We start from the raw sequence: 21591 nt of genomic DNA, 5'->3' as shown, positions 1-21591 counted from the left end.
CGTATCAAAACATTGCCTTTCTACAGCAGTTCGTCAGCTCGTGGGCCTGAGGTAGGACGAAGACTTCCTTCTTTTCAGTCAGGCCACATTGTTATTAATACTGTCTCGTGTGTGTTCCTGTATTTGGCTTTCATTTTTTATTGTTTTTACCCTCGTAACCATGGCAAAGCGCAAATGTGATGCAAGTGATGGTGATGCACCAAAGGAAAGGAAAACAATCACGGTTGAAACTAAAGTGGAAATAATAAAATGATTGGAAGGAGGTGAAACAGCAACGAACATTGGAAACGCGTTAGGCTACAGTCCGTCAACGATCGGGACAGTTTTAAAGGACAAAAGGAAAATAATGGAGCATGTAAAAGTCTCTGTCCCAATACCTCTCTCTCTCTCTCTCATATAAGTACTGTAGTATCATTTATTATTATCTCTTTTTCGTTTCTCTCTATTATAGATACTGTAGTTACATTTGTTATTATTATTGTTATCATTATTATTACACAAAAGTTGTTTTAGTTTAAGGGGGGATGTGATGGCGCAGTGGGTTGGACCGGGTCTTGCTCTCCAGTGGGTCTGGGGTTCGAGTCCCCCTTGGGGTGCCTTGCGGCGGACTGGTGTCCTGTGTCCCCTCCTCTTCTAGTCCTTTGCCCTGTGTTGCTGGGTTAGGCTCCGGCTCCCCGTATGGGACAAGCGGTTCAGGTGTGTGTGTGGAAGTGTTTCTTTAATATTTTTTATGCATAGAAAGGTACACACTGTACTAAGACAAACATTTGACTAACTGATGTTAGATACGAACTGTACCTAACTGTTCTGATTTATGAACAAATTCAATTTAAAGACAGATTTAGGAACGGAACCTGTTCGTAATTCTAGGTCTGCCTGTACACTTTTGGAACTAGCAGGTTGTTTGGCTTACTCCACCTTAAAGGTACACTGAGTACACACACATTTTCAGAACCGCTTGTCCCATATGGGGTCGCAGGGAACCAGAGCCTACCCAGTAACAGAGGGCAGAAGGCCAGAGGACACACCCAGGACAGGACGCCAGTCCATCGCAAGGCACCCCAAGCGGGACTCAAACCCCAGACCCACCGGAGAGCAGGACTGTGGTCCAACCCACTGCGCCACCGCATCCCCCTTATAATAATAACAATAATATTAATTTACATTTTAAGAAAAGATGAATTATATTTAAGAATTTTAATGTAAGAATTTCATAGTGTAGCAGAGGCTCTCTATGCACAGTGCCTAAACTTATACTTTTCGTTTTTTTACACCATTTATTTACACTGGTTTGCTTCCAGCTCAAGCTGAGAACTTTTTTGCAAAATAACCGCATCAGGCTGCCCCAGCGCAGGGACAGAACTACACAGCAATCAATGTTGTCACAACGCCGCAACTTGTACTTTCTGCGCACTTTTTATTCATTTTCATAATAAAATGTCGTTATCAAAGCATCCTACGTCTAAGTTGAGGTGGTGAATTCAGGTAAGTTAATGTGGACGGAAAAGCAGGCGTATTTATAGACTCTTTATTTATGTACTTCTTAGTAACCTAAATGGGATCGTCGCTACTTAAAGGTACAGGCTGGCGCGAGACCGCCGCGCGACTGAAGCCCCCGCGCGCAAATTATTAAAGTCCGCGCGTTTTATGGTTAAACTGACTACTTCAATCACCCACGGTTAATACGGGCCAGCAGCGAGGAGGCGGGCTCTCATTAGGTCTGAACATCTCAACAAATCTGACGCGTCTGGCTTCCGTCGTCGCCTTTCCCGTTCCGAGCGACTCGCCGCTTTCCCGCGCCCCTCGGAGCGTCCGCGGCCGCCTCGCGCTCAGCTGTCAACTCGCCATTTTTGTTTGGGGGACAAGGAGGGGGGGTCGAAGTGCGCCCGGCTCGCGCTCGCGGCCACTTCTCGAGCTCTGCTTTGCGTTCTGCGCAATTTGATCGCGAAGCGCTCGATTGCTTTTCTAGTGCCTGTTTTCTTTTTTCTTTCTTTCTTTCTTTCGTTCTCTCTTTCTTTCTTTCTTTCTTTTTTTTCTCCCCTCCCCACCCCCCCACATCAGGGAATTTCATGAGTGTACCTCCGGTGATTCTCCCTCCGAGCCCCAGCGCGGGCTCACAAGGCATCTCTTTCCAAATTCAGATCGGGATGAGCCGCGAGCCCGTCCTGCTCGACTCCGGCGACTTCAGCCTGGCGCAGGTCAGGGAAGTAGCGTGTTCCATCGTCGAGCAGAAGGTAATAAATATATAATACACTGTACTACTCTACTGTACTGCACTTCAGTGATTGATCAATCCATTCATCCTCGTGCGGCGCCGCTGCTGTCTGTTCTCAGTCGCAGTCAAATGCCAGCATCGTCTTGCTAAGTTAAAGTTTTTTGTTTAATTATTTTTTTTATTCCTCCCCCTCGAGCTGAAATGTCCAGAATTAGTTACGCTTCTGTTAAACGACGAATTCGCATCTATAAATTGATATTAAAATACGATCATACATCGATCGTGTCGATCTGCTGTATCTGTTACGAGACTCGCGTTTCCATCTTCTTTCCAGTCATGTCACCTTCTTGTAACGTTTCCCTGTATGTTCTGTTTTGTAAAATGAAATGTCACTGTCATGTTTAAAAAAATCATGTGTATGTAAAAACTTAAGTTTTGCGACCGACCGTGCCGCGCTCCAGGTTACCGTTCTTACTTTTCATTATCAGATAGAAAGATGTGCAGGAAGGAAATTCATATGGTAAAGGCAATTAATTAAAAAAAAAAAAAGACAAAAAAATACCAAGCACTGCTTTGATTAATAAAACCTTAAGTCTTGTATGACAGCCATGTTGATTCAACATTGACAGCAAATATAAGAAGGATACAATTTTTTTTTTCACAAATGTTAACAAAGGGACTTGATTCTTATGCCCCCAGTTTGAGAAATTCATGTATTGTACACTAGATCAAATATATAATATAGGTATCTAACTGTATGAACTACTGCAACATTTACTAAATGGAGATGTAATTTAAATGATTCTGAATAAATTGCTAAGTGTACAGCAAAACAAAATGTTGAAAGTAAATATTTCTCTTTTCAGTTATTAATATAACATCAAAGTGTTTTGCCTTTTCTTAATATTGCTTTATTGTTTGTAAGGTGTTGGCATGCTTACTGCTGTGTCCTTGTGAAAAGCACCTGAGCACATTTTCCTAGTGATATTAACCAGTCTGCACTGTATGGTAGATTAGGGAATAAAATTGTCATTTGAGCTACATACATTTAAATCTTTAATATTATTTATTATAGCTGTGGAATTAGTTTTGATTGCTGACAGATCCTGTAATACTTGCTAGTATGAAAAATGGAGAAAGAAGTAGTAAACTATCATCTTTCTTGTATTTGTTCAGGGCAGAGATAAAAGATTTTTAATGCAGTTTATTGCTGAACTAGTTTCTTTACTGCTTAACAGTCTCTTTGATTATAATTTCGAGTTGCATACATAGCCTCACCTCAGTGGATTCTGTTGGATATTGATTAGTTTTCTATCAGTTACTAAATTATCAGGGTATGTGCATTTAGATACATGGAATTTAGGTCTCTTTGCAGTGCTGTTAAACCAATGAAGTGCTTGCACACACCTGTGTATATTACAGTGACACTCCCCTTTACGTCTATGAATCATGCACAAAAATGTGTATTTACAGAGTGCTCATAATTACAGCCCTGGCCAACATTTCACTTTCATGAGGTGGAACAGAAAAACTAAAGGAGTCAGGATGTACTTGCATATTTTGAATGCATTAGTGAAGATCTAAAAAAACAGTACGTGTTACTTTATACAAGCAGGTCATCTTTCAATCTTTCATTTTACAAATGTAGTGCAGTTGCAAATTCTTTTTTAAAACAACAAATGTTAAGTAAAGGTTATGGTAATGAAACATCTTCTACTTCTTAAAGTACTGTATATTGTATACCTATAAACTCACGGTGTGTTTTTCCATGTAGTGTTTCCAAATAGTATGGTTCAAAGGGTGTGTTAGTATTCTTTAAATACACAGGTGTTGAAAAGGTTAAATTTCTGTTAATTCTTAGTTTTCAGGGAAAATGATTATACATAATGTTATGATTGACTGAATTAGTTGAATTTTGTCATGCAGTATGATAATCTAAATTGTAAAAATAGTGTTATTTAACAAACAGGGGCATTTTACATCACTTTATTTTTAGTGAACAATTTTTTTTTTTTAGGATCAAAGACACTGATGGAAAAAGTATGTAAGCCTCTGACATCTCGAAAACAGTTGGGTAGATAGGTCAAAATGGAAAAAATTGGTGTTGTTTTAACACATAGTCACCACATAGTTAAACAGTTCTTGTTAAGAGTGGGAATCCTACAAAAATCAGTGAAAGAGCATACCATACAATCCTCAGACTAGTGTCAGAGAACTCCGTGGTGACATCTCTTACACTTGGTAACATTTTTCTGCATGAGTCTACCATTAGAACAACAATGGTGTCCGTGGGAGGCTGCTGCAGAAGAAACCAGTACTCTCAAAAAAAAAACCATTGGTGTCCATCTCAAGTTTGCTAAAGGCCACCTGGATTTTTTCACAGCACTCCCTCCTGGAACAATGTTCTGGCTACAGATCAGACAAAAGTTAAACTTTCTGCTACACTGCGTTGTTTGGAGAGAATAAAACACTGCATACCAACACCAAACCGTTATTCCGTTCAAGAGCTATGGTGGAGGGAGCATAATGTTGTGGAGCTTCTTTGTAGTGTTGACTGATGTATTTTGTGTTTTAGTCATTGAGTGACTTATCATTTCTCAGGTGTATCAGAAAACAGAATGTCAGGGCATCTGATCTATAAAGAGGCTTGGTAATGGACATGACAAGGCACAGCAGTAATTCAAAAAGAGTGGTTCAAGCAGTCTCACTGCAGTGTTGTGATGTGATGTGATGTGATGTGAAACAGGCTGTTTAAACAATACATCCCAAAAATAAACATGAAATGAAAATAGTTTTGCATAGAGGAATGACCAAAAATTCCTCCTAACTGCTGTACAGTTCTGATCAGAAAATACAGAAAGTATTTGGTTGAGGTCAGTACCAATAAAGGGGCTTCCACCAGCCACCAAAATAGTTTACCTACTTTTCCCCATTAATGACCTTAATTAAACCATTTGTTCAGTAAAGATATGATAGTGTAAAATGTCTGCTGTTTGATAAATAAGACTTTATTATTCTATCTTTACTATTTCTTTTATTAAGATATTGATAAAGATCACGTTGCATTTGATGAGCCATTGATCACAAACGTTTTCTAACAAGTTAATAAATAAACAAAAACCAGACTATTAAACAAAAACTCTAAGACCATTCATTGCTACTTTAGTATTTTTATTAACTTATATAAACAAAATTAACACTAACTTGACATGAGTGAAAGAAAAACAAACTGTATTTCAAAGGCGGTGATTGATGGATTCCATAAGCTTGCACAAGGTTTGCTATCTTCTTGCCACTTTCAGCTTTCTTTACTATCTACACCTTTGTCTCCAAGATAATAGTAGGGCTCTAATTGCTAGTGTACATTAGAATCATCAACATTGAAGAAAACCAGACAAGAAATATAAACACCGTGGGAGCAAATTAGGTGGTCCCATACTGCTATTTAATTTGGGTGTACTTTAGTGTCATCGGTTGGTTTGGAAGGTAAACACAGGTCATGCTTCTTGCATTCTTTTATTTTTTTAAAGGTTGCCTACATAGAGTACTGGGAATACAACTGTGAATTTACAACTGTTTAGCAACTTTGAGTAGAACATTTTGTACTGGGGTAGTGAATGTGAATTTTAACAACATTTGCTGCTGTTAAGTATAGTGCACAATGATATGAAGTAGCGCAAAAATGTAAATTTTTTACCATCATAATTTTTTAAAAATGTTTTAGGGAATTCTTTTTCTCCTCCAACTGTGTTTCATCTCACTTGTGAACTTTTATGTCTGTGTTGAATTGAATTTGCTTTCATTGTGCTTTCTTTGTTATTTTGATGGGATGAGAGCAAAAGTGTGACATTAGAAGTGGGACCTAAGGTTACATTTTTATGTTAAATTATGTTGTGTGCCTTGTATGTATCGTCAAATAGTAACATAAAAGCTTCGCTTTATGACTATCAAACTGAAGCATAACCAAAGTGCTATATTAGTATTCTGGCTGAATATGGAAATATATTTTTCTTCATTGGTGAAGCTTTCCCATTTGCTGTAGCAGACAAAAAATTTTTTTTTGCCCTCTAGGGTTATGGATAGCATTGATATAATTGAAAATGAACTTTTTAGGTGACTGAGCTTTACAAATAAGATAGTGATGTATTGCATTTGATCTTGTACTACAATAACTGTTCAATACTACATATGCATGCTGGTTATGTTTACTTACAGCTAAAATATCTTTTAGACAACACTACTAAGATCAGGACTTTGTGACTTAATTTTTTGTGTTTAAAATACAGGAATGCGGTGATGTAAATTGTGCAGTATACAGGAATGCGGTGATGTAAATTGTGCAGTAGGCATTAGTATTATTGAAAAGCAAAATATTGTATTCTTTTGCCTTGCACCCTTCACAAATTATATTTTCTGGTTGATTTTCTGTGCTAGAACACAAATCTTACATACAGTAGTACCCCCTTATTCACGGATTCGATTTCCGCGGTTTCAGCTACCAGCAGTCAGCCGCAGTCCGAAAATATTAAATGGAAAATTCCAGAAATATACAATTAAGAATTTTTAAATTGCGGTCCATTCTGTGTAATGTGATGAAATCTCACGCCGTCCTGCCCGGGACGTAAATCATCTCTTTGTCCAGCGTATCCACACTGTATACGTTACCCACCCATTTGTCACTTTGTAGCAGTTTGGCTATCAGATCGACTGTCATGGTATCGCAGTGCTTGTGTTTAAATAACCCCCTTTTTTTGATGAAAACGTTATTTAAAAAAAATCAGTACTTATGAGGACTTGGGCATTGGTCTTTAGTTTTCTTTCTTCTTCTGTATAGGAAAAAACATAGTATATATAGGGTTCAGTATTATCTGCGGTTTCAGGCATCCGTTAGAGGTCCATATCCCCCGTGGATAAGGGGGGACTGCTGTAATTTGCAATGCATTGCTCGTCATGTTTAAAAGGAGTGTTCTTGAGTTACGACATATGTGACTTACGACCACCAAGACTTTCAGCGGCTTAATTAATCTTATTATATTATTTTCCAGCCCTGACCTATGGTCATAGTGTCTGACTATCACACCATCTGCTGTACAATAATATTGTCTGGCCGTGTTGTTGCAAGGGAACCATGTTTATTATTGTTTGGGCCTCAGTCAGTGTTTGGGTGTCTAGCAGCGATTTCGTTTTACCATGATAATTTGTGAAATTTGTGAAAAAATATAACAAATCCCTTTATACTGTGTTGTATTCATACATCTTAATTGTTTATATATCGTTATGGTCTACAATAAAGGGATTTTGCTAGAAACATTTTCCTACTTATATTTTGTCACCTGATATTGTAGTCCATACTGCAGCCATTGATGAACTAAGGCCCATGGTTTCTTGTGTTTCCATTTCCCATATTAATGTTCAGTTTAAAGTATATATATTCCTTGAACTGAGGACAAGTTTTTTAATTTTAATTTTTTTTAAATTTTATTTTATTAGAACAATGCATAGAGTGTGTTTCTTTAAGTTCCAGGACTTTAATTGAAAGAAAGAAAGAAAGAAAGAAAGAAAGAAAGAAAGAAAGAAAGAAAGAAAAAAAATCCAGTATGAGCTAACAGCTGAAACATAGGTCTAGTTTGTCCATATTATTTTGGTTTTCTTTGCCCTGTTCTATAGTATTGTTGGTAATTTGTTTTTCAGTGTTTATTAATTTGAAAACACTGGAAAAAAAAACACCATATTTCATTACAGATACTGTATTGAGTCATATTCTGTTATGAATACTGATATTAGACATTTTTCAAGATACGGACATTTTGGTGTTTTACTCTGTTAAATAGGAATTCATGGAGACAACATAGTTTGTCTTAATGTAGCTTGAAATTAATGAAATTGTAATTTTTAAATTTGTCTGAGACTTTTATGGAACCTTCCTATGAAGTATGTCTATTATTATGCTTTTATTTACTGTATGGAGACAGCCAGTAGTGTAGAGGTTAGCGCTACTGCCTTTGGATCCAAAGGTTGGCGGTTTGAGCCTCACCTCCAGCTGTAGTACCCTTGAGCAAGGTACTTTCCCTAAATTGCTTGAGTAAAATTACCCAGCTGTATAAATGGGTGAATAATTATAACCCTTAACACTGTAAGTTGCTTTAGAGAAAGTGTCTGCTAAATGAATAACAAAGTAGACTAAATGTGGATAAAACACATCTGCTAAGCAGACATGATACAGTACAATTGCCATTTCAAAGAAGTATTGCCTTACACAATATGGCCTTCATGAGATGAATATTGTGACTGATATTAATAATTGCAAAACACATAATGGATGTTTGTATGCAGGCTGTGGTTTGTACCCAGCTTAGCCTTTTGCCGTGTTTCCGGAATAGGTTCCAGGCCACTGTGACCCTAACTTGTTCAAGTGGTTTATGTTAGTGAGTGAGGGAGTGAGTAAACATTGCAGCAATTAGCTACATAGTGTCACACAACATCATGATATCATAGTAACACAGAAATGTGCAATGGAAATTTTTACACCACTACTAAGGAATTAATCTGCTGTTCAGAGTCAGATGATAGAAATTGTCTACAGTTCCTCCTTAGTTGTTGATTGCATCCCCTTATCTCCTGCAACTCAATTTTATGTATACCTCACAATAGTTTGTGTTCATGTTCATGGAAAAAGTCTAGATTAATGTTCATCGACAGTACATGACACCTGACAAATATTTATTCTGATTTCGATGAGGTCTAAATTAGCTGTTTGTATATCATTTTGCTGCTTTTTTTTTTTTTTGCTGCATAGTCCGGAAATGATCATGGTACGCAAGGAGTTACTGAAAGATTGTTGGATCTTATTGTTGAAATGTAGGGATCAGGATAACTTCAAAGGCATTCCATACTGCGTATCATAGCATAGCTGACGGAAATACTATAAAGTGCACAAGAAAACATAAGAGCAGAGCAAAGCAAAATGAATCTTGATTTTCATAGATAAAGTTTCTGACAGGGAAATGCAAGTTGTAGGAAACAATTTGATCAAAGTATGGAACGCTGAGTCAATAGAACTTAGTTTAAACTTGGTTGTGTTCGTTGGAAGTACACACACACAGAGTCTGAAACTGCTTGTTCCAAATGCGGTTGCGGCGAACTGGAGCCTAACCCGGCAGCACAGGGCGCAAGGCTGGAGGGGGAGTGGACACACCCCGGATGGTACACCAGTCCATCACAAGGCACCAAAAGTGGGACTCGAACCAACCAGAGAGCAGGACCCGGTCAAACCTGCTACGCCACCATGGCCCTGTTAATACATACTACTTTGGATAAATTTATTTTCTTGGGTGTTTTTAGATCTAGACTGTCATGTGGTATTTTGATATGGACAGATGGGTGTTTTTCAGTTTTTTTAGTTATATCTGGGGAAAATTGGTTTGGGCTTTTCAGATGGGCTGGGAATGCATTATTTTTCCCATTAGAAATAATGGAAAATACCCTTTTGATATTTGAAATTTTGACATCTGCACTGTTTTTAGGAACTTATTAATTTCATAACTTGAGGAATGCCTCTAATCTAATATGGGAAAAAATAAATATTCTATACTTGTAAAAAAGTAGATACTTTATACTGAAGTATAAGTACACCAATCTCCAAATGTAAAACAGTGTTGTGGAGAGAGAAAAAAAAAAAAAAAACCTTTTCAGAAAGTTCATTATGTAGTTCCATTAAAATTAGATTACTGTTTGACAGCAAAATTCTAAGTGATACAGTCAGATTCTAAGGTTGACTTTCACGTGATGATGCTGTGCTGACAACCATATTTTGATTTTTGGCATGCAAGGACATCAGGATGCCAAATGAAATCAGTAGCTCGAAGTGGTTTGAAAACAAGTTACATAACTGGTGTAGTGAGGCGGGCTAAATGTTGACTAGCTAGTAGCTATCCAGACACTGATGCAGAACAAAGCTCTTGCCCTAAAGTATACCAGTACAAATACACTAATGCTGAACTTATTAAATAGCTGTAAATTGCTCTGGATTTGTTTGGATTTGTTTCTTAGCTAAATTCCAAAATATTGTATAAATGCTATTAATTTTCAACACTGATTGTGCTGATACAGACTGAACTTAAGCCCAGGAATTTTTTTTAGCCCTCTACAGCTCTCAATTTTCTAGCTAGGTAGAAAGATATCCCAAAAAAGAGTGTTTCCTTATGAGTTGGTAATAAAATGTGACTTTGCTTATCTGATTAAAGGGAAAATTGTGAGACTCATGACAATGATTTATGAAATCCATGTAATGCAGACACCTGTTTATATTTAAAAAAAAAAAAAAAATTAAATTCAAAATATTCAAAGTAGTAAGAAGAGAGTGGCAAAGTACAATTCACTATAAAGTACTTATTTTTTTCAAATGTAAGTACAGTAAAAGGAAATGTAACTCATTACTACTGTGATAATACTATACTTTGATTAAAAAAAACAGCTAAAGAAATAATTATTAATGCTTAGCTGTTGCATTAATGTAAAGATTTTAACCAAATGTGTTTTAAACAACACATTTTAACCGATTTATACAGCTTAACATTTCACTGTAGCACTTGATTAAAGTTACTGTAGTAATGGCAGAAGTGGGGCCCAAGGCAGCAACATTAAGGTTAAAAACCTATTTCCATAGCTACTTTTCTATCTGAAATAATTTTGATAGATAGATAAAAAATATGTCTCTGCACCAATAGGTTGCTCGCTTAATAGACAGCAAACTGGCCACCTCATCAGAAATTACTAAAGCAGCGTTTTATCGGATTAATTCTCGTGAATGTATCTTTAATTGAAGTTTGCAGCTTTTTACATTACCACACTATCTGGTATCTGTATTAATCAGTGAGATTCCTATTCATCAAGGTAAGTGTGAACTTCCTTGCTGTGATTCTAGTATTATGCATTCATAACACAGGAATTTTATTCTTATTTTGCACCAATGAAAGCACTGTGCTTTTCATTTGATTATGGAAAATGACTTAGGTTTTAAAAGATTGAAGCATGCTTTCAATATTAAAGTTTTATAGTAAAAATGGTATATATGTTATATAAATGACATACTGTACTACTGTATAATATAGTAAACTAGTATAAGATCTACCAGGGAAATAGAAATACAAATAGAAAAAACTCATTTGAGACAAAATGTTATTATATCCTTCATTGCCCAAAAACACTGCAGCAACTTACTTTCAAAATGTTGCCTTTTTGTATGTCATGAGAGACATAACAATCACCACTTTATCGAGCGCTAGGTCTTTGTTCAGCCATGTTTTTCAAGTACATCTATTAGACATAAATATATGAAAAAACACTGCTGATTGGCATTCTAACGTCAGTTTCCTAGGCACCCTTAGAACAAGTCATCTAGTTGCTTGGCAACAGATCATAATTTCCTGTGAAGGACCCATTTGAGTGCTGTTATCCTGAAGAGAACTGTGGGGTTGCATTCTGACATGTACATGCAACCTGAACAGGCAGTAAGAGAGTTTCAGGGCCATCATGGAACAGCTGTTGAAACCTTTTCAAAGATTTTTCTTAATAAACAGAAAGTTCAACCCTTTGCAGGTAGTAAAAATATCTCATCACATACATGTAGTGTGTATCTCATCAGAAAGCCCATTATGGAATAAGGTGTTCAGTCCTGTTCGTACAATAGTATACGGAATATTCATGGAATATTCATGACAGGCACTCTTGAAAGAGATATAAAACCCCTTCATCTTGGAATAATTTATTATAATCTTGTGGGTAAAGTACTGAAAGAACTAAATGGATATTTTATGTGTTTCTTTTTCGAGTTGTTGTACATGTACTGCCATTTGTGGGCAGTAGGTCAACCAAGGGTTATAGCTGACACATCACAAAGGTCCTGGGTTTGAATTCCTGCCATAATATTTATTGCAGTTAACTCCAAAGGACAGACCATGACAATAAACTGAATTTTCTTAACATTATTATAAACTGACTTGAATAACTTTTGTTTATTCAACATAGTACTATACTGTATGTATGTATGATGTAATGTACTGGTATCTTTTTAAATGCCACTCATTTTTTGCTTCCTGGTGTTAGAGCTGTACTACCACAGACTAAAACATGTCATAGATTTGATGACGATAAATATACTTGTATATCAAACTGCTCATTGTTTCAATGTTTTGAGCTGAATTGAACAAATAGGGGTTTCCTTCATCTTATATGTTCTTATTTTTGTTCTCTGTTACGTAGATAGGAAAACATGTGTAAAATATGTTTTGAATAATATTTACCAAGACAAATGGGTTTTAAATTGTGTATGCTTTCGAAGCTCATTTGAGGAAGTAAGCTGAGTTAAAACCAGATGATTCCTTGAACTTACTGAGATGTTTTATCAAGTTTATGTTGTAACATTGGCGAGCACAGAGTGACTGGCAAATTGCTGATGGGTCTGCCAGCAGCAAGGCATGGAATTGTAAAACACCCATTAATAAAGTGTGAACATGTAGCCATTAGGGTGACAGTGGGAAGATTTAATGGTCACTTTTAATTTGGAGGTATAATTCTCAATGACAGTGGGAGTTTGCCATAATTAACAATTTAGATGAATCTCCTATTACAGTAGCTAAACTTTTCCAAGCATGCTAATTCATGACACCTCATTACAGATTGGAAGTAATGGTGAGTCAGAACTAAATAAAAGTATGTAAATGTGAATTGCTGTAGAATAAGATATACTGTGTGTAATGTACCTTTACAAGAATATAGTGTATGTATATTTTGACTGAATAAAATGATTTGCCATGAGGTACACATTTGATTGAGTGATTCTGGGTAAAAATTACATTTTTTTTGTATCATTAGTGTTAAGTAATTTAACTGTCAGAAAATATTTCAAAGGATGGTTTTTTTAATAGTAAACTGCTTACAGTTATTTATTGTAGGACAATGCAGAAATCAATAAGTAATACTACAAGTTTTCTTGCATAACAAGCATAAGTGTTTCTTCAAGATCTGATTGTAAATAAAATTCTATTTAAAAAAAAAAAAAAAATTCTTCATTAATATAAAATAGGAAAGGTAGCTGATGTGTTCCTGTGTCACAAAAGGTTAACTTTTTTCCCATATATTTCTTAATGCTTGTCTTTTTTTTTCAAAAATGGGAAATTAATACAAAAACAAGACAAGAACATGCGAACTACTCTTTAAATCCAGTCTTAAGACTCATATGTTCAAAATCACTTACACATAAGTTGTATAGTCCATTTACACTTTACCCATTACAATTTATTTTGCTAGCATTTCCTTTTTTGTTTGGTTGTTTTATGTTGTTCTCGGACAAAATGGTAACACAGCAAATGCTTAATACTGCTTGGGCTGTGGGTTGAAACATGGGTTTGAATTCCTTCTCAGTCTATATGTAGTTCACAGAAAGTACGTGTTTTGAATGTTTCCTCTCTGTGCTCTGCTTTCCTTGCACAGTCCAAAGAAGTGTTTAAGGTAAAGTAATGACTTTAAGCTGCCCTTAGTATGTATGTGTGAGTGAATGAGTGAATGCATATTATTGCCCTATGATGAACTAGTATCTCCTGCACTAGGGTGTACTCTGCTTGACACCCACTGTCTCCCATATAGGCTCCAATTTACCACATTTGACAAACATTTAATGTTTGTTCTTCAGATGTTGGAATTTTTAAATGTTATTTTTTCTTTTCGTTTTATTCTGTTGCATTTTTTTTTAAATGCTGGATTTTTCATACATTAATTTGCAGTGGAAGCCCATATGTTCTTTGTCATTATCGTAAAGTGCTTTGAATCTGCTTTGTAATGTGCAGGGTAACAATAATAATAATAATAATGCTTCCTAAATCTAGGAATGTAATAATTGTAATCACACTTTATGCTTTAAACCCCTCTCTGCTGAGGTATTTGCATAATTTCTGATAAAAGTATAGTATATCAAATCATACAAAATCAGCCATGATAATGTTGTCTTTTAGTAGAATTCAGAATTTTATCAGTTCCGGTTTTATGTAAACATTTCCTTTATCTTATCAACTTTTGGCACTTTAAAATTATGCTTTAAGACTCATTTGCTGCAGCTGATTAGAGCATTTGAATTCCAAGGTGCCGACTTGTTTCCTGCTATAGTACCCTTGAGCAAGGTACTTACTCTAAAACTTGCTTTAGTGAAAAATTGCTGTACAAATGCGTAAATAACTTTACGTAGCTTAATATTTTTAGTCGCTTTGGAGAAAAGGGTCGGCTAAAGGAATAATTGTAAATGTAAGAGAATCTTGTCAGCACAGCACAGGCATCTGAAAACTTACATGAAGAAGAGAAGCTACAACCCCATGGGAGTGGGATTCTGCTTACCTCATGTTGCTGGACATCATAAAGGTGTGGGTGTAAAGTTGACGTGTTCTCAAAATGCATTTCTCATAAGTGAGTGTTGACAGCCCATCATGCAAATTTTAGGATACAAATTGCAGTTGATCGTAAAGGAGTACCCATTACAGGATGAAAAGATGTAGTTGTACAAAGGCCCCAAAGGGCCAGATTTTTTAGTCACTCTTGAAAATTGAAATTCAGTGAAATCTTTTAATAAAGATGAGGGAAGAATATTAAATATACACTCAGCCTTTATATAACAGGGTGCTGTAGAACTGCTAAAACAAACCCCTTTTCTCACATACACTTACTAATTCAGTATGACATTTTTGCTGGTTACATTTGTATATTTCCTTTCCTTCAGTTTTACCAGAGACACAACAAACAGTACAAACACAGATAAATGTAATCAAGCCATATTGGTTATTCCTGACAACAAAACTCCCCTGCCCAGTTATTGGTTGAAAGCAGTCATTTAATAGAAGAACAACAATGTAAAGAAGGAATTAACAATCATAGGAAGATTTAAAGAAAATAAAGAACACAATAAAATTAACTACAGTGCTGAGGTACAAAAACACTGGTTTAAGCGTTGTATTATAACACATTGATTGCTCCATATCTTAGTATGAACTATGTCACATATGTTTGATTTCTGAAATCAGTAAATATTATACTGTTATTGTGATATTAGCTTATGAGCCTGTAAAAGTATATGTTAGATTTGTTCACTTTAACCAAATAATTAATCCAGTTATGCATGTTTAGTTCTGTGATATCATCATATTTCATTTTATATGTCTGTTGCATTTTTTTTTTAATGATGATGAATCTGTTAATTCTATTAGCTCATTTGTTGTAATTGACTATTTCACATTTGTTACTCTTAGTGCTATTTAGATCCATCCATCATTTTTAACACAATTACCTTGGTTAGGTTAGATGGATTTTTTTTCACATTTTTTTCCAAATTAGACTTTTTTCAACTGACTTTATGGGACAGGATTATATTTTTTCAGTTTTCTTCATATTTTCCATGAGAAATAAAGTCAAGTTTCTCAAAGGAATTTCACTTCATTAACACATTTATAATGTTTTATAAATGGGGGAATTATGTATTTGTATTACTGTCTGTTAGAAAATATAAATTACATCTTATAAACTATGATTTAATATAAAAACCGCCTGATTAATAACACCAGGACAGTACCAGTTATTTTAGGCAAGATAGCCTATATTGTAGATTTAGTAATAATATACATCAAATGCCCACCATATAATAATACCTAGTTAGTTTTTATTTATTTGAATGTCGAGCCATATAGGCCCAAGGGTTGGACTGAGGGCTTGCTTGAGCTCCAGATCTCCTGCAGTCTGGCTTGTGTAGCTCTGCATGCTACCATGTGTCACACTGCCAGTTGAGGAAACTATGTCCATAGGGGTGGAGAGAAAAACAAGAGCCCAGCACTCCAGTGGTATTGACTACGGCGATGTTGTCCGTCCATTTGTGGAAGAGGCAAATGGCAGCATAGTGTGGAGAATGATTTTTGCAACTGATCGCGCGGTTGTTTTGGAGGGTAGGCACTGTTGGAACTTTGCTAAGTGCTACAGCCTTTCACATGCAGTTCTGCAGAATTTTTATGATATTGTATATAATATGTACATATTTTATGTTGATAATAGAGCAAAGGCATTTGTTTACTAAAATATGAAATTCTGTTAAATATTTATTTGGTTGTTAAGCCTATGTTTCATAAAGTGAATATAAACTACAATCATGTTTTGATATCACACATTTTACCATCTTGTGTTTCCCAGTTTTGTCCCTTTTCAACATATTATTTCTGTAGACTCACTCCTTGTATTATTCAGTGTGTTTATGGTTGTCGTTCATCCTGTTCGTGTTTGTGACAATACATTATTTTAGTAATTTTCAGTACATATAAGTAGAAATGAATTGCAGTTTTGTTCCCCATGCAATAATTAGTCTTATGCAATAATGCAACGTTATGAAAGCATTTTAAATTTGAGGGCACACCAACAAACAGCAACAGTAAAAGAAGCTGTCAGGTTAAAGAAGGAGGCTTACCAGACATTACTTGCACAAGAAACTCCACATTTTGCAGAAAGGTACCTGCAGTTTGAAAAAGCCATGATGGCAACTGTTGCAGAAGCAAAAGCTCAGATGTGGGAGGAATTTGAAGTTGTGGATAATGACATTTGGACATCATCTAAAAAGGTTCTGTCAGCCTGTATAGGAGGGGAAAGCAGATTGTTGCCTTGCCTGTTCTCAGCAAGGTTGGGGCTGTGCTGACCTCCGCTGAGGATATCATCAGGAGGTGGAAGTAGGTTTTTTGAGGAATTCCTGAACCCTGTATGCTTTCTGATTATGAGGCAGTGCCTCAAGTTTCTGAAGGATTAAGGTTCGTCTCTTGAGCTTAGGCCGCTGCAACAGTGGGACTGCTGCACAGTGACAGGGCTTCTGGAACAGATGAAGTTCATCCAGAAATGTTGAAATCATTGGGTGTTGTTGAAGTTTTGTTGCTAACATACCTCTTAAATACTGTGTGGAATACTGGGACAATACCTTTGGACCAGGAAAACAGATCAGGATAAGTCTTTGCAGGAAAAATGATATCAAGGTGTTGAACGGAGATGATGTCTTATTGTTGAGCCTCAGATTCAAGAGGAAGAAGATTTCATTATATCTGTGAAATAGTCAACAAACTCTTCAGTTTCATAAGGTTACTTGGAAACTGCAAACTTATCAGAAGAACGAGTTGGTGTAAGCACTGGAGGCAGAAATATAATTTGCAATATTTTGATGATACAACGTTAACTAGTGGCAAAGATGACATGCAATACTTATTAAGGAAGATGAAAACTGAAAGTCGTAGTATGGATCTAGAAGTAAACATCAAAAAGACAAAAATTTTGACTACGGAAAATATTGAGAACTTTAAGCTTGATGGCGAAGAAATAGAAATTGTGACAAACTTCAACCTGCTGGGCTCTTATATCAACAATGAAGCAAGTAGCAGTCAAGAAATTGTCCGTAGGATTACTCTAGGCAGAAGAGCAATGAAAGCTCTCGATAAGGTGTTTAAAAGCAAAGACATAACAATCCAGACCAAAATCAGGCTTGTTTAGGTGCTTGTATTGTCAATAGTAAACTACGGCTGTGAAAGTTGGACGCTGCAGAAACAAGACAGAAAGAAGATATAGTCATTTGAACTTTGGTGTTGGAGAAGGAAATTGCGTATTCCGTGGACAGCTAGAAGAACAAACAAGTCGATTGTAGAAGAGGTAAAACCAAAAAGTTCAGTCAGTGAAACTACACCTATCATACTTTGGCCACACGATTAGAAGAGAACATTAGAGAAGGACGTGATGACCGGAAAGATTGAAGGAACAAGCAGAAGAGGAAGGCCCGCAATGAGATGGCTCGATACGTTGACAACAACAATGGGGATCACAGTGGAAGAGCTTGCCAAAATAGCACAAAACCAATTTATTTTTAGATCTTCAATTCATCAAGTCACCATGATTCGAACCAGAGGCGATGGCACTTAACTAACTTGGAAATTAGTGGGAGTCTGCAAAAGTAGTGCACACGATCTGTGTTATCTGGAGAAAAGTTATGACTGTGTCCCAGAACAATCTCTCAAAAGAACTGTATGAGAGTCTCATGTGTCTGCAGACACTTTTTGTCGTCCACATACTTCCTTCTGTTGTGCTGTCAAGAAGGGTTGGTGCTTGTGGACTTAGCTCAGTCCTGTCCACTACCAGTGCTGCAAGGAACACATCCACCATTTCTTGCCATTCTTTTTACCTGATTAAGGGAGCTAAAGGGAGTTGCCCTGTCACAACTAATCTCCTCACAGTCAGTATCTGATGCCCTGTGGGACCATGAAGGACTCCTACCACTTTAGCAAGCAGTTCAGAGTTGGATGCTGGAATGAAAACAAGGACTTCATCCTCCAACTTTGAATTTTCTGAACTAGGTTTGCCTTTTGTATGAGCAGCCCTATCTTTGTTGAGCCAGGAGGGAATGCTTCATTTCTGTCACTTGAAGTGAGTCCAGTTTCTCCTGCAAATCAATAATATACAGGTGGTCCCCAACTTACGATGGAGTTACGTTTTGCAAAACCCATTGTAAGTCAAAAATATTGTAAGTCGAAAATACATCTAATACACCTAATACACACCTCTACATGACAGACTGGGAGATGCGGATCACTCCCGCTGCCCAGCATTGCAAGAGAGTATCACACCGGATATCGCTTGCCTGGATAAAAAATCAAAATTCAAAATTCAAAGTACAGTTTCTACTGAATGTCTATAGCCAGCTCACCCCCGGTAAAGTCGAAAAAATTGTAAGTCAAACCATCGTAAGTCGGGGACCACCTGTATTTTATTTATTTATTTTTGAGTGGAACTCTCCTCCCTCTTTGCCTAAAACATTTAGAATACCCCTAGGGCAATGCCCAAAGGTCCTGCAATCTGCACACAGGGTGTCCTTCATATTGTTCCAGTTTCATGCATCGTCTGCAACCAACTTACAAATTATGTCCTTTCGTAATTTATTAAAGCATTCAACCAACACATATTTCTGGGAGTGCAACACACTGGTTCTAAGAACTTTAACCTTTAATAGTTTGGAAAGATTGTGCAGTGTACACAACATGAATGACTTCCCCTGATCAGTATGTTTTCCTTAGGAATCCAACCCCAGGAGAAAAGAAAAAGGGACGTGTTCGCGGTGTTGTGCAATGGTGCTGCTTCTGGGTATTGACTCGCATAGTCCATGAGCTAGTAGGCCATTTACAAATATTAGTGCAATAATAAAACAAAAGAAATATTATAGTTACATGTGTTTTATTGTTCTACATCTTCACTCATTTTATTGTAGTAGAAAGTTAGGATGGAAAGAATCATGAAATGTATTACAACACATGACTGGAAAGATACTTAGACACAAAAACACTTTGATAAACTGATGAATGGAAACGTACCCACTACAAAACAAGGTCTATTATTTGTATTTCACTGTTAAGATGCTTTTAAAAAAATGAAAATACATTTGTTCATTAGAACATCACAACCCTGACTTAAACAAGCGGTTACTGAAAGTGAGCAAGTCCATACATTCATCGTAATGCAGTTTCATAGAAGTCCTCATTTTTTACACGTAATTATGAAAGCACTAAACAAAGTCCTTAAGGACAACAGAACAATAAAAGATTGATAAAGGGTTTTAATCAGGTCAAAATATAGAAATGGTATGACAGGATTCAGAGAACTTGACGAGTACATCTAGTCTTCAGTGTAGAAGTGCATCCTACACCATGGCAACAGCCCCATCAACCACGTGGTTAAAGAAACTGTATAATCAAAATCGGTCTGTCTTTAACAACTGTGTCTCGCATAGCACACACAAGAAAATAGCCTTTGAAAAACCCATGTGGAAATGTTGCTTTAGCCCTGAGAGACAGTAACATTCAACACTGCCACATTTCCCAAGGTTTAATTACATTTTTGTATTTCTCTTTAATGGCTGAGCAGATACATGTACATCCGCTGTGTGAAATAAATGAATAGTCTTCAATCAGGAAAGAGCCTTGGGTTCTGTTACTATGACAACTGTACTGTTACAGTGGGGCTGCTGTCATGGTGACCTCAGTGCCTTGCTTGCTTTTCTCTGTATCTTTTGTGAAGGCCTCATTAGAGATTTAAAAAAAAAAAAATATCTATCCTGTTTGTAACATATAAAAAATAAATCAGCATTTTCTTAGATAGCTGTAAAAATCTTAAGTAAATGCAAATGATTAACATTTAAATGTCTGTTTACAGTTTTTTTTTTGTAATCAGCATGTAGTAATAACAATAAATCAACTTTAAAATATTATCCTTATTTAGTGCTTCAAATGTTGATAATTTGTTAACACATTTGTTTAATAAAATACTTTGGTTTGGGTACTTCTGCTCAAGGGATTCAAGTTCTACATACTGTTATGAGAATAGAATTGCAAAATGGAGGTAAACAGACTTCGTATGGCTTATCTTGGCAAAGTGTACTATCTGAAAATATATTTAAAGTTTTGGTGTAGTAATTGTGTCTTTAACTGAGACTCTTAGTGTGTTGCGGAATTAAGTTGTGTGTGCTTTGAATAGTACTTTCCTCTGAAGAAAACTGCTAGAGGAATAAAGATTTTCAACCCTCTATATATCCAAGATTACATTGCCTCAACAAGAAAGAATTGGTCATGATTGCAATCCAGGACCCTAATTCCAGCGGAAACTTGAGCATGACCAGTGAAGTACCCAGTTGGTGGACCACCTGAAATTTAAATAGTTGCAGTACTAGATACTAAAAGGTGATCTGAGTATTGGTGTCCTTCATGTTGTGCAACCAGTGAAGGGAGAAATAGCTGAAACAGAGGTGGAACTAATATCCCAGGATGCAGGATCAAAGGATCAGGACCTCCTGCTTCATAGCCAAACATTCTTTTTCTGTGATGTTTTAATATTGTTCTCTGTGGGAAAGTTTTTTTGCTGATGTGCAGTATAAAAACAGGCAGTCCTCTACATCTGACTCCAAGCACCCAAACTCCTCTTGAAGTGCTCGAAAGGGATGGAGAAATCAGGACACTAAATCCGCTGAAAGAATTTCGTTAACAGACTGCAAGGCAGTTTGCCACTGCTCTATCAGCTGGAATGGATCAAGGTTTTCCTTTCATGTGAGGTCCAAAATTCGGTTAAGAATTTGATAAAATCACCACTAGCAAGTCTTTGGTATTGGACAAGTTTGTATGACTGCCATTTTATCAGACTGGACATATATCTATACAGCTCACTATGAATCCCAGAAACTAAAGTTTGCTCTGCGTAATTACACACTTTACTGGGTTTGCTGTAAGAACTGAACACCTCAGTGACTTCAGGACCACGCTGAGATTTAAAAAATATTTCTGTCA

The 21591-nt window shown here is 36.4% G+C and overlaps 1 protein-coding gene across 2 annotated transcripts in view; it reads left to right on the top strand.

Moving 5' to 3' along the window:
- Positions 1 to 2176: 2176 nt before the first annotated feature.
- Positions 2177 to 21591, top strand: part of prkd1 (protein kinase D1) — a 57413-nt gene continuing 37998 nt past the window's right edge. For both annotated transcript variants that reach the window (XM_018734723.2, XM_018734724.2), the window contains exon 1: positions 2177 to 2234. The gene's annotated coding sequence lies outside the window, so the exon portion shown is untranslated. The remainder of the gene's footprint in view (positions 2235 to 21591) is intronic.

The sequence above is a fragment of the Scleropages formosus genome, chromosome 3 (assembly GCF_900964775.1).
Source record: "Scleropages formosus chromosome 3, fSclFor1.1, whole genome shotgun sequence".
NCBI classification, from domain to species: Eukaryota; Metazoa; Chordata; class Actinopteri; order Osteoglossiformes; family Osteoglossidae; genus Scleropages; species Scleropages formosus.
This window is presented reverse-complemented; position numbering and strand designations above follow the sequence as displayed.